The 14,716-nt window shown below is 39.2% G+C and overlaps 1 long non-coding RNA gene across 1 annotated transcript in view; it reads right to left on the reverse strand.

The window, feature by feature from the left end:
* LOC118972300 (uncharacterized) overlaps positions 1 to 14,716 on the reverse strand; it is a 44,050-nt gene extending 29,334 nt beyond the window's left edge. The window contains exons 1-5 of the long non-coding RNA XR_012127035.1: positions 14,079 to 14,716; positions 9,911 to 9,971; positions 8,194 to 8,249; positions 7,466 to 7,625; positions 6,140 to 6,271 (exon numbers count right to left, since the gene is read on the reverse strand). This is a non-coding gene — a long non-coding RNA (uncharacterized lncRNA). The remainder of the gene's footprint in view (positions 1 to 6,139; positions 6,272 to 7,465; positions 7,626 to 8,193; positions 8,250 to 9,910; positions 9,972 to 14,078) is intronic.

The following is a 14,716-nucleotide window of genomic DNA, read 5'->3' on the forward strand; positions in this document are numbered from 1 at the left end:
CTAAAAGATGGACACAATGTTAAAAATACATGTTTGAAATACACATTGGCCTTAAAAATACCAACACAGTGAGAAGTTGTGGTACCAAGATTTTTGAAAGAAGGGAAACCAAGAGAGGTAATTGCAGGATTTAGGGCACTTTTCCCCTCAATGCCAACTGCCAGTCCTGAAAATGGAAATGACAAATGAGATGCTGAGAAAGTGAGCAAAATTTTCTTCATTAAATAAGAATAAAAATTTGAGTTCAAGGCATCCAAAGAGAAGGGGCTCTGGTAAAAATCCCACACTTTCAATGAGATTCTGAAAGGGTAGAAGGGTGAACCAGAAACAGTTTAGCCTTCACAAGAACTGAAGCTCAGCTTTAATCTGGTCTCCATCTCTGATGGCATTAGGTTGATCTAACCAGATGAGCTACCCACAGGAGCCAAAAGAAATCTTCCCTAGACAAGAAAACATCACCCAGAGCTTCAGATTATCTCTAAAATTTTTCATAATCAATACCTGGCACTTAATCAAAATAAAAACAGGCATATAAGAGGATAAGATTTACCTGAAAAGTAAGGGGAAAAAAAACACAAAAGAAACAAACTCAGAAGTGAAACAAATGTTTAAGTATCAAAGAAAGATAAACTATTATTACATCCAATCAACTAATTGAGAAGAGGGAGAATTTCAGCAGAGAACTGGGAAGCAGAAAATAAATGGAAAGTCTAGACCTGAAATATAAAATATTGTAAATTGACAAAAGGAGATTACATACAACTGAAAAGACAGTGAAGTAGAACATCAGATGAAAATATATAGGCTGGAACATGGGGAATCAAAATGAAAAAGTACAGAAATGAACATAAGAGACACATGGGATATGGTGAAAGTGTCCAAGAATAAGAGAATAAAGCAGAAGCATTATTTGAAGAAATATCGACAAAACATTTCCCCCCAAAATACACAAAAACACGGAGAAGTGCTACAAACTCTAAGAAGAGTAAATACAAAGAAAACCACACCTAAGCACACCACAGCCAAACTGCTGAACAACAAAGAGAAAGAGAACAACCTTCAAATCCACCAGAGGAAAAGAGATATATTACCTTTAAAAGAACACTCAAACCATCAGATGATTTCTCAACAGGAAATTTAAAAAGAAGGCAGTGGGATGATATCTTCAAAGTGCTAAAAGAAAATAGCTCCCAACAGAGAATTCTATATCCACCAAAAATATCCTTCAAAGTTGAAGGCAAAATACATTTGACACCAAAACTGAGGGAATTTGTGATGAGCTCAACTATACTAGTGGAAATACAAAAGGGAGTTTCTCAAAAGGAAGAAACACCAAGATGCAGAATAGAATGCAGAATGGGGAGGGCACGGTATGCCAGTGCATCTACACAGCAGCTGCAAAATAACAGTCAGGATGTCAGATGGAGTTTAAAATTTATCACCAACATCCTTGGTACTTGTAGCACACAAGGCAGGAAGGGGCTGCTCTCCAATCTCTGCATTATCCAGAACTAGTAAACGTAGGAATATATATAATACTTTAATTAGCATTTGATTGACTAAAAAGAAGGCAAGAAAGGACAGGGGAAAAAAGCATATAGACTCATAAGACAAATCAGGATTCAGATGAAAGGCTTACAAAATATGGAAGCAACCTAAGTGTCCATCAATAGATGAATGGATAAAGAAGAGGTGGCACATATACACTATGGAATACTATTCAGCCATAAAAAGAAAAAATCCTCCAATTTGCAACAATGTGGATGGAACTAGAGGATATTATGCTGAGTGAAATAAGCCAGGCAGAGAAAGACAAATACCATATTATTTCACTTGTTTGTAGAACGTAAAAACAAAGCAAGGGACAAAACAGCAGTAGAATCACAGACACCAGAAAGGGACTAGTGGTTACCAAGGGGAAGGGGTTTGGGGGGTGGTGGGAAGAAGGGATTAAAGGGCATTATAATTCATAGTCACAATACAGGTTGGTCACGGGGATGATAGTACAGCACAGAGAATACAGTTAATGGTTCTGTAACATTTTACTACATTGATGGACAGTGACCGCACTAGAGGGAGGGGGTGAGGACTTGAGAATATGGGTAAATGTTGAACCACTGTGTTGTGTATAAAACCAACATAAGACTGCTTATCAACGATACTTTAATAAAAAAAAGATGAATGGCTTAAATTCAAACATATCAATGATACAGTGAAAGTGAATACTGTAGATCAAATACATAATTAAAAGTTGTCAGACTGTTAGATTAAAAATAAGCAACTCAATCACATAGAAAAGATACACCATAAATAGATGAAGTTGAGAGCAAAAGGATGGAAAAAATGACATATTCCATGCAAACACAAACCATAAGAAAGCTGGTGTATCTTCACTGTAAGACAAAGCAGACTTTAAGGCAAAGAGCATTATTAGACAGATATAAATAGGGACAATTTATGATGATAAAAAGCAGATCTAAAGGGAATATACAATGCCTAAATTTGTATTTTGGTTCTAAGAACATTACCTCAAAATATATAAAGGAAAAACTGGCAGAAATAAAGTAAGAAACAGACAAATCCATATCATGGTCAGAGATTCTAACACATCCTTCCCAGTAACTGATAGAAAAAGCAAATGCACCATCAGTAAGGACACAGATTTGAACAAGATTAACAAAAGACAGATACGGCACAGTGCACCCAACTAGTGTCAAATATACATCCTCTTCAAATACCATAGCTACTTACCAAATGTCCACAGTCTAAGACAAAAATGAAGTTTCAACAAATTTCAGAAGATTTAAATGATACAGGTCATGTCCTGACTCTCCACAGTGGAATTATGCTAATAACACCAAAAAGGTAACTAAAAATTTGCCACAGGTTTGGAAATTAGCCAATACCCTTCTAAACAGCTCATGGGTTAAAAAAAAAATGAAAGTGAGAAATATTTGAGATGAATGATGATATTTTTTTAACTACATGTCCATTTTTACAGATGAAGAACTAAAGCCACATTTAAAAGAATTTATGCCATACATTTATGGCTTTAAATATGCATATTAGAAAAATGAGAACGGCTAAAAAATCAACGATGTCAGGACTCAAGTCAGAAAGAGAAAAGAATGCAAAGGAGACTGAAGAGAGGAAAGAATTAAGATCAGATCAGAAATTGATTAAATTAAAAAACAGCCATGAGAGCCCATCAACAAGGCAAATATTTGGTTCCTAAATACCTAATAAAATTAACAAATCCCAGCCAAGACCAAGGAGAAAGGCAAAAGAAACAGAAATAAAACAGGACACCAACTATGGTGTCTACACACATTTCCATATAATAAGTGGATATTAACAGATTTATACCAACCAATTTGAAACAATAAATGGACTCATTCCTAGAAAAACATAACAAAGTATCAGAGAATCTGAATAGTCCTGCATGGATTAGAGATACTGAATACAGCCTGATTTTTTTTTTCAAACAGCAACATAGTATAAACATTTCCTTATGTCATCAAAATATACTTGTTCAGTGATAGAGAACGTTTATTATAGAAGTTAGTTAAGACTGGGGTTTCACTTAAGCTTTACTGGTTCCTAATCATGCAGCCTCTGATAAATTGTATAACCTCCTTAAGCCACAGTTTTTTGTTTCTTAAATACTGACCTCCTGTGGAATATCAGTTACTCAGGACAAAGCCTTGTGTCGAGTAAGCCTCGTGTCGAGTAAGTGTTCGATAGGGATGGCAATGAGTATGTTTAATGACTGCACTGTAGCCTATTTTCCCCTTTTATAAATGCCACAAGAAAATCCTTGTTTATCTACCTTTACACAAATCCCTAATTTCCTCAGGATAAAATCCTGAAAGTAAAATAGATGGATCAAAAGAGATTAACGATGCCAAGAGCCCAGCTGTCCTACAGAAAAGCTGAATCAGCTTCTGGGTCCACAAACAGTAGAAAAACAGTCATTTTCCTACACCCTTGCCCACCTGGGTATTATCCTTTTATGTTTTTGCCAACTTGGTAGGACCAAGTGCCGGATCAGTATTATATTTATTTTGGATTTTTATTTATTATTTAGTTAGTAGGGACATTTATTCAATCTATTGGCCCCTGTACACATGCTTTCATGAACTGCCCTTTCCTATCTTCTACCAGGGCAGAGGGAGGAAAACTGGTGCACATCACAAAGTCCTTGGCAGGCGAGGGATCCCAAGGCAAATACTTGTTGGTTTGCAAACTGGCCTCAGTACGTGGAGGGCAGAGAGAGACCCAAGAAAGAGGCAGGCCGGTGCAGACTGGTAGGTGGCGGGTTTGAAGAGTAAGCAAACTGAGGCTCGTCTTGGACAGCTGAAGAGGAGCGGATCTCCTCGCCGCCTGCGAGAATCTTAAGTTTATGTGGAGGCCTTAATGGGGTTCAGTCCAATCTACCATTCAAAGGGGCTCCAGGACACATTGCTCTCCGAGGATACGTGCTTGAAAATGGCTCCCGTGGTGGGAACCGTGGGCAGAGCCCACATTCCAAGGCCAGGGGAGGAGCCTCCGGTTGCGGGGTCAACCTGCAGTCATGTTCTCTTGATGACCTTCTCCAGCAATATTACATACAAATTTTTTAGCTAGTCTACCCTTTCTGGGGCCTCAAAAATTGTTTGCATGTGAGCCATCCTCACAGCCCTTCTTTCACCTGTTTTCCTCCTGGATTCCTTTTGTTTTTTCATAGATTTGTAAGAACTCTTTGGAGTTTGTCTATCTTTTAATTCTGCTTAAATTTACTTACTTTCTCATTTAATAATGAAAGTAGTAAGGCCACAGTTTTGTCTCCGATTGCAATTTTGGTCATATTCTATGGCTCCTTACAGGGAGTTTTCTCATTAAAACCCTCTCAAATTTTGCATCTACAACTTGTTTTTCAGATACTCTGGATTTAATACCTGAACATATAAGAGAAGACAAAATCAGGACAGCACAATTACCAGCTCCCATCACTTGCTAGGTTTTGATTCTTAAATAATTATGGAATATTAAACAAAGCACATAAAAACTATACCATGAGGATAACCTCCATTAGAGTAGTTGAGTTTTTTTCCAATTCAAAAGCTAAAGAAAATATATGGCAGCAAGGAGAGAATATAAATTCTAAAAGGCAAAAATTATACATCTTCACGGTCAGAAGTTGTATGTAGTGGAAATGATATTGCACCCATTATCACTAATGTTTTAATATAACAGATGTGATCGATAGTGCTTGGGTCTCAGGAAATGAGATAATTACAATGCCAGGCTGTGGACAGGCACCAGCTGTAGTTGAGTCTTCAATGATCTCAAGAGAAAAGCACATCACCACAACAAACTTCCCTAGGGTCTGTTTTACTGGGACTAGAAATTACTGCCATTATCAACAACGTATGTGCATTGTTTATATTGCAGTGTTGACAGTTTAGAAATTGTTGATATTTCCAGAAGAGCCATCTGATAAGAGATTTTGATATCATTTGACCTGAGGACAGCCCATAGCTTCTTGCCAAATTAAGCCCCTACTAAATGCCTAGCAAGACAGGGCATGAGGAAGCCCAGAAACTGGCCTGCAGCAGCAAATTTAATGGACTGACGCTGATGCACTGACTAAACCACCGTGTTTACTGAACTTTTACATTACACCTTTACGGGTAAATGCAGCATGTAAAATCTGTGCAATATCTGAGAAAACCAGGCAACCCTAATCCTGCTTAATCATATTTGTCAATGTTTGTTAAAAAGATCAAAGTGTGCCCCATCCAGTGAGATACTGACATCCTCCCTTATCTGTAGGGAATACGTCCAAAGACCCCCAGAGGATGCTTGAACCCACAGATAGTACCGAACCCTATAGATACTAAGTTTTATCCTACACATACATACCTTCTGTTATTTTATATATATATATATACAGTTGATCATTATTATTCTAAGATTTTATATTTGCAAATTTGTCTATTTGGCAAATTTGTCACCCCAAAATCAATACTCATATGACACTCTTGTGATCATTCACTGCCATCCAAAAAGCAGGGGAAATTTTGATTCGCCCAAAGCTCATGTTCTCAGCTGAGATTAAACAAGGTGACATTCTGCCTTCTTGTTTCAGCACTCCTACCTTAAACAATGGCCTCTTCATGTTTTATTTGGTGCCACGTTTTTCACATTTATGCATTTTGTTGGCCATTTTACGTGGACCCCAAGCGCAGAGCTGAAGTGCCATCTAGTGTCCCCAAGTGCAAGAAGGCTGCTATATGCCAGGCAGAAAAAATACATGTGTTAGATAAGCTCTACTCAGGCATGAGTTATAACCCCACAGGCTATGAGTTCAATATTAATAAACCAATAATGATATTTAATAATGTGTCTTTAAATAGAAACACACATAAAATAAGGTTATACAATGATCAGTAATAAAAATATTTTATCCAGAGGCTCACAGGAACCTATGCCTCTGTTTTCTATAGGAGCTAATTTAGTATATACTAATTTAGTGTTTAAGGCAACTTCACAGAATATAACTACCAGCAAATAACAAGAAAGTCAGAGACACTTTAAAAACTTTAAGTTTTTAAGCCGAAGAAATGAGCCTGTATGAGAACCATCCATTTTTTACAATTAACGATTATACACTGAGTTCTCCTGTGTGCCGGGTACAAAGTGGCACACAAATATAGATATTGTCCTGAATCTCTGGAACTTTGTGGCCTAGCAGGCCAGGGCTACCATTCACACATGCTGCACGATGCACAGCCTGAGGGGGAAAAAATCACATGAATGAATGAATGACCACAAACTTGGGTAAAGTGCTCTGTTAAAAAAAAAAAAAAGCATATGGCTCTCTAACAAAACGTTTGGGAGGTGGGGGCTGGGGAGCATACTCCCAATCAGAAAACAGAGCCTGGGCAAAGGCCAATAGCAGGAGGGTGTGTGGGATTCTCTAGAAACAGAGAACACTGTGCCTGAAGCAAATGAAAGAAAGAAAAATGGTCCAAAATAAAACTGGAGAGACAGGCAGTGGGTGAAATCATCCAAGCCTGCAAGCCAAACTAAAAAACTGTTGATTATATTCTGAATGTACCAGGAAACAGCTGATGAGGGGTAATTACTTACCTTAAAAAAATCACTCTGGCTACAGTGTAGAGAAGGGAGGAGATGGGTGGTCATAATCAAGGTGGGGAGATGATCTAAACTTCCATAACTCCTCTCAAATGTCTCTTACAGTATAATTACAGCCTAACAAATACACGGTTATAGCTGTACAGACTGGACCTTATGCAGAGGAAAGGATGATGAGAAAGATCAGCATGGCCGCAGCCAGAAGAGTTTTACACATCTCATTCTAAAAGTTATGAACCACGGGAATACTGTGACTTCTTTGCAATTATATACCTGAAGTTCCTTTCGGGTGCATCCTGAGCTTCTTTACTATGACTTTACTTACTTTCCAAAGGCGTACTTGCACTTCCATTCAAATGTCTGTTCCACTTGTCTGTCATTATTCCCCCATTTTCACACAGTCTGCTTGTCACTTTTTGAATGCATACTTGAGGTATTCTTATGACTACACAGACTTTCCTCCTCTGTGGATCCCAGAACAATCTCTGGAAAGAATGGAGGTGGCAGGGCGCCTTGGGTTATTCCCATGAATGAAAAGTAACCTGTAAAAGTCATGACTTCAGACATCTGGCATTTGGATGTGCCCCTTGCTTTTTTCTGTATGCAGACTTTGAAATAAATGGTAACAGTTGAATTTCAAAAGAGGAGGTGAGGAAGGAGAAAGGAAGCAGGAGAAGCTGGAACAGGAGGAGAAGGGTAAAAAGAAGGTCTCTCCTGCCCACGTGACCTTGTCTGGTCCTCATTCGACCAGTGATGGTAAACAGACATTTTTGAGACATGCAGGGAAATTTGAGTAAGGACTGTGTATTAGGCGATACAGAGACATTTTGTTAGGTGTGGTAATGCCATGGTGGGGTGTAAAAAATATGTATTTCAAAGTCTTTATCAATTAGAAATGTGTACTGAAGCATTTATGAGTAAAATGACATGATGTCTAGGATTAACTTTTCATAATGCTCCAGAAAAGGGATAAATGGAATGTGACTGACAAAATATTAATAATTGTCAAGGCTGGATGATGGGACATAGCAGTACATTATACTTTTCTCTTACCTTTGGGATGTTCTTGAAATCTGAGGCAAAGGTAACAGAAGCCAAACTGCAATAGGCTGAGGAATAATGGGGAAACACTTTGTGGTTTTGCTGTCTCCAAGTCTCCAGTACATTTTTAGTAAACAGTAAGCCTTTTTTTAACTTGGATTTGAGGAATTAAGAAAGTGAATGTGTTCATAGTTGGGAGGGGATATAGCCTCATTTCTCAGGAGACCATGGCCCAGGAATGACAGGGGGTGGCCACCAGCAGGGCACAGAGCTGTCCCTGGTGGGGCATCAAGCACCAGCCAGAAGCCCGACCATCCTGGAAGGGCAGACAAAAGGTGATAAGTAAAACCACCATGGATTTGTAGAAATTGTAACGATTCCTTTGAAGCCCCAGAAATGACATGGGGAGCTAAATCTGGTAAACAACTGCAGTTCCAATGTTCAGTGGGGTGAGTGCACAGACTCAGTATCTGAGCTTCAAAGGGAAAGGTGATGCCTCCAGGCTGGACAACGGGAAGCACAGCACACCCACAATCACACACAAAGACACGCCGACACTTAACAGAGCATTCACCCTGAGCCCTGCACTCTCCCAGGCTCTTTACGTATATGCTCCTGTCATCCTCTCAACAGCTGCAAATAGATATTATATTATTACTTATAAATGCAGAAACTGAAGGACAAAGAGATTCTATAGTTTGCCCTATCCAGCTCTTGAGTGGAAGAGCTGGAATTCTAACCAGGAGATGTGACTGAATACAACTTCCTGTTGCTCCTCGCTAGTTTGCTTTTAAAGAAATAAAATAATTCTATGCACATTACTCCACACCTTCCCTTTTTCTTTTAACAAAAAGCATGGACACCTCATAAGGCATTGGTAAAGGTCAGTTTTCTGTGTTCTAGTATTTTTGTGCATATATACATACACCTACGTGTGATTTCACATGCTACGGTAGTAGAGATGTTATTTTTTTCACTTCTGGCTTTTACATTTTACCATGAGCAAATTAAAACCTTAATGCCTCATTTTTCTCATCTGTAAAATAAAGTTAATTTTGTGAGTTTATTTAGTTAAGGTACACAATGTATTTAGAACTCTACGAGGCATACTAAACACTACAAAGTATTAGTGTAGGGAAAATTGTTAAAGACGTTGAAATGGACCACAGTGATTACTGAATGTCCCATGTAGCACACCCTTCCAGGTTATCAACCTTTCACTGTAACTGAGTTATTTCATGACTCTAAAGTTGTAGAAAAGGGGAAATAACGTGAATTATCCTTGTCCATAAAAATGCAAGTCAACTGTGTTTAGTGGAATATGGCTGAGTATGGCCTTGTGAGTAGGTTTGTTTTGAATCTATTTGTAAATTCATTCCAGGATTCCTTACTTGCCTATATAACATGTGGTTCTTTGAATTTCCCTTGGAACCAATTGTAACATCTTATGGTTCTCTCATTAATCAATGAGTTAAATAAAATCTTTGACACATGTTCACTTTGTATTTCTCTGAGTCATGACTCCACTTTCTTTAAAAGTATCCTTCAACCTTATAATTATAGTGATTTTTTTCAAGAAAACCAATGTAAGTCAAAAATATTATGCCCACTTTTTATATAGGAAAACAACATAAAGGTATTCTCACACATACAAGGGCACAGATATATATATATATATATATATATATATATATATATATATATATATATATATATAAAACATGCATACCTTAATTTTAAAATGTTTGAAGAAATCAGCATACTGAAGTATGAATCAACATGTAAGAACTCTAGAATAACAAAGAATAGAAGTTAGACACTGAAATTCCTTAAATATAAATCATACAAATAAATACAGCTAGAGGTAGCAAATAAGAAAAAGAATGTTTTGAAAATAACATACTATTTTAAAGACAGATTTAACCCCAAAAATGTGGAGAGGATTCTGGGAAGATCTAAGTATATGATTCTGACATATACTGAGCCTCCCGTGTCCCATTCCTTTCTTAGGTAGATGGGAAATCCTATTCCATAACTACCTTGGGATACAAAGAAGAGCTTCTCCTACAGGCCTGGAAAACTTTCTGCAAAAAAGGTACAGTTGAGAGGTGGGTGGAGAGCCTACCTGTGCTGCTCTCCACCAAAACTCATAAACTAAGAATTTTCCCTTCTGGTAGCTCCTTTCTGTAGACCTCGCCAAAAACATACCCTCCCACTGGGCCACAGCAATCATCTGCCTAAACTAAAGGGTCTATGGAGGGCCAGCTAATCTCTTATATGTGTTTGCTTAAAAATAGTTACCTTGGTTCTGATTTGCCTGTTTTTCTAAGCATAAGAACATTAAGAAACTGTCAGGAATACTGACCATCTTTACTCAAAATGTTTTGTCAGGAAGTGATCTGTAGAAAATGTATTTTACTGTTTAAAACTTGAAAAATGATCTCACATGATATTCAGACTCAGCAATGTGTGAGCACCTAAAATCTCATTGTGTAGGGGAGCAAAATTTGCCACACCAAATTTTGGCATGTGGATTATTTTAGGCTGGTTTTTTAAAAAATAATAAACAGAAGACTGAATACGTTTTTCTTTTTTGCTTCCCCCACTAACAGCCTGAAAATTTAGATAGAGGACCTATTCCAGGAAAGAAGTAACCACCATAGAGAACTATAGTATAATATGAAGTTGGTGTGGTGGGCAGGAAGGAACCTAGCAAGACGCCTATTTATTCAAAGTCCTCTCAACATCCCATTGTTTCTTGATGGTCCAGACAACATTGTTTAGTGAGACTTACTCTTTCCATTCTTCTTGGGAATTGCCCTCCTTCCCTTTGAAACCCCAAACCTGACCCTTCTTCCTAGTCCAGAGTGACATATATACCTCATTTTGCCTGTCTTTGGAATCTCTCATGTTTATTGGATTTCCCATATATACATCATTAATTTTTATTTTCTTCTGTTAATCTGTCTCATGTCAATTTAAATCTTAGACCAGCCAAAAGAACCTTGAAGGATAGAGGCAATTTTTCCTTCCCAGCATAAGCCACACAATCCATGCCGAGAATATTTCTTCAATGAGAGGCAAATAGCTACAGGCCTTTGATTGGCATCTTGACAAATGAAGTAATTAGTATAACAGTGACTTACTAGGCCTGCTATGGCAAAGCATGCTAAAAAAACTATAAGGAATTTACATCATGTATCCCATATTTTCCACTAAAAAAGATACAGCACACTTAAGTGGGTAATTCCTGAAATGAATTAATAAATAAAATTCTGACATATGGATATAACTTCTAAGGAACTTCAAGTAATCTGTATCATTTCTATCCAGAATATTTGCCTCTTGGAAAAAAAAACAGGCCTTTCTCCAAAAGGTCAAATCACAACTTTTTACGAAAGGTCAGCTAAATACTAACCAGATAGTAAAGCTTCTAAAAAGCTGATGTTCCTCTAGACCAAATGTCCCCCCAGTTTTATCTTAAAGGGCCAGATAGTAAATATTTTTGGCTTTGCAAGCTACATGGTCTATATCACAACTATTCATATGGGTACGGCTGGATTCCAGTTAATATTTTTTATTGGAATATAGTCATATATAATATTATATTGGTTTCACATATACAACAGAGTGATTCAATACCTACATATATTATTTACTAAATGGTCACCACAGGTTCCAGTTAAATTCATTTACAAAAACTGGCACAGAGCCATATTTGGCCCTAGGGCTACAGTTTTCTGACCCCTTGCTCTAGACCTTTCCTCTAGAGCTCACAGTTAATGAAGAATAAAGGGTGGGGAGAGCAGCTGTAAATACACCCCTCCCTCCACATCCCTATTTGCACATGAATCAGAGCTCAGGGAGCTCATGCTCTCTCTAGAACTGCTGTCTAAACAGCACAACTGCCCCTCAGCCAAGCAGATGAGAGTCTCTCCTTTGTCTTGCTTGTTAGTATTTCAGACTGTTCCACAGAGTCAGCAAAGAAGCAAAGCCACAGAGGTCATTCTCAGAGAAACCGTTTGGAATATGTGCCTCAATCTCACTTCAAAGGGATCCTCTTCTGGCTCAGAAAGTCTTTTTAACCTTAAGCCCCACTTCTTTCTTGGCTGAAATCAAGTACCAGAATGTCTTAGCCTGACATCTTGTAGCAGATTGGAGTATGAAAAGGGAAAGTGTTGGACCAAGACAACCACAACATATTGGAATGCCTGTTTTGTTAACGTGCTTAATACACGCACTATATGGGAGCCAAAAAGCCACAGTTCCTTGTCCTCAAGGATCTTACAATCTGTAGTAGAGGAGATAGTACAAATTTGTACAAACGTATGTAAAATTACAGCTATGCAAAATGACCTGAAGGAGCCTTACAGGATGCTCTGAAAGGAAATAAAAGGGATTCGACTTAGGGAAAGTGGAGAAAGCTTCCCAGAGGACCAGAGGACTAAACTGAGGCCTGACAGTGAGCAGGGATTTGCCAGGAGAAAAAGTGAGGGAAGATGATTTCAGAGGAAGGGAACCCAGGAGCCTACTGAGAAGGACACATCCCATCTAAGACAAACTCCTTTTCCTTCCTCCGGCAGTGTCTCTCCAGTGCCATCTACTGACAGAGTTTAGTATTGTGCCAGCTAGCAAAGGAAAAACAGTGAAAGGATGTGGCAGAGCAGGCAATGCACAACGGATCTGAAGCTCAGAGGTGATGAACTGACAGCCAGCACACGTTGGCCTCTATGTGAAGTCCCTTCTACAAGAGGAATAGACCAGGGAGGAGGTATTTAAGTAGTCCTGGAGAGAGAGAAGCAAGTGGTAATAACCTATAAAGTGCTGGACAGAATACACTAGCAAGTTCCCCATGGACACAGGAAGGATGCCAAATAGCATGGCCTGTATCCCTGTGTTCACTGGACTGTGGAAGAGCTGCCCGGGAGGGCGTGGTTAAGGCAGGAAGTAGGGTCAGCTGCCATGGGTTCTAGGACAGGAGACTGGCAGCGCCAGCTGCACTGAGGCAATTTTTCATACACTAAAGGCACAGGGACAGCATTGCTCCCAAGAGATCAACTTGCCAGGCTTAACAGGTGCAGTCAAAGCTACACCCAATCCAAGCAAACACTACCACAGCCAGGCTTGCAAGAAAAGGACTTTGAGTCTAAAAAGTTACTAGAGAGAAGTGAGCATGATTTGTGACAAACTGTAATTCCTATTTTTAAAAAGCTTTTAAATAATTGGCCACATGTGTGTGTGTGTACATGTGTGTGTGTGTGTACACACATGTACACACACACACACAGAGCAAGCCTGGCCTTCCGGTGCTTCATAAAGGCCCTCAATTTACCTGCTGTCTCAAGATCATCAGTGGGGCAGGTCCAGGGGGTGGGTAATATGTCACTGCTTATCTGTAAAGAGTAACCCCTCATTTCTCCAAAATATTAACATTACTAGGTGACAGAATCTGAGCACCCACTGAGAAGCCAGGGTTGAAGTAAATTTGTCAACAACTAAAATTTACTACTTAAACACAAAAGCAAACAAGAGTGTATAATACTTCCCTCTGGGCAGTGGAACCAAAGAAGGGGAGAGGAGTGGGATTGTGAATTCTTTAATAAATTTTTCTACGTGACTTGATTTTTTTTTTGAAGAGGCCTGAAATGGTTAAAATAGCTTTCAAATGGGTAACACTAAGTTGTTACATCATTACAACACTGGACTGGAATTTTAATTACTCAAAGATCACTCTTGGGTTTGAAAGTGACTTAGGCTAAAATCTTCTTGAATCCACCATCCTGCCCATAAAGAAAATATAAAAGGGCAAGAATAGAGTTGGGAAGGGGGTGGATGGAGGATTTCTTGGCGAGCCCTACCGATCCTCCAACCGAAGGTAGTGGGTGTGAGAGGCCTACCTCCAACCTCAAGCTCAGAGAAGGGCAGCTCAGCAGGCCCACCCAAAAAGCTTCGCGGTTCAGAAGTCACAGTTGAATGCTGACAGACGCCCGCCTGGGAAATGCGGAGAGCGATGTCGGCTTGCACACTGCCACATTCTCGGGGATGGTTTTTCTTGTGAGCACTTTCAGGAGTTCCCCGAGAAATGCCTCTTCTCCAACGTTTGCAGCTCTTGCCGCTCTGCTGAGGTCTCCCCACCTCTGAGGCCCTACGGTCTCTTCCAGAGAGTTCTCTTCCAGGTGACCACAGCTCCTACCACAGACCCACTTGCGCAGAGAAAACTGTCATCACAGCCCTTCTCTCATTAGAACTGCAGCTTGTTACCAAATCTACTGCGAGCCGTGGAAAGAAACTTCCCTTGTCCCACTCACACAGCTTTGACTTGGCCACCAGCCGTTAACAGTTCAAGGAGAGAATATCCGTACTTCGACAACAGAAAAAGAAATTCAAAGTTCTGGTTTGCGTGGGTGGGGCTGCAAAATAGTCCATCATCTGCACATAACTGTATTTTTAACTAACGGATACCGATTAGTTGACCGGTAAATTGCAACCGATATTTTTAAACACAAATTCTAGGAATCAAACCGCCGTGCCGCGA

This window comes from Manis javanica, chromosome 2, assembly GCF_040802235.1.
Source record: "Manis javanica isolate MJ-LG chromosome 2, MJ_LKY, whole genome shotgun sequence".
Taxonomy (NCBI): Eukaryota; Metazoa; Chordata; class Mammalia; order Pholidota; family Manidae; genus Manis; species Manis javanica.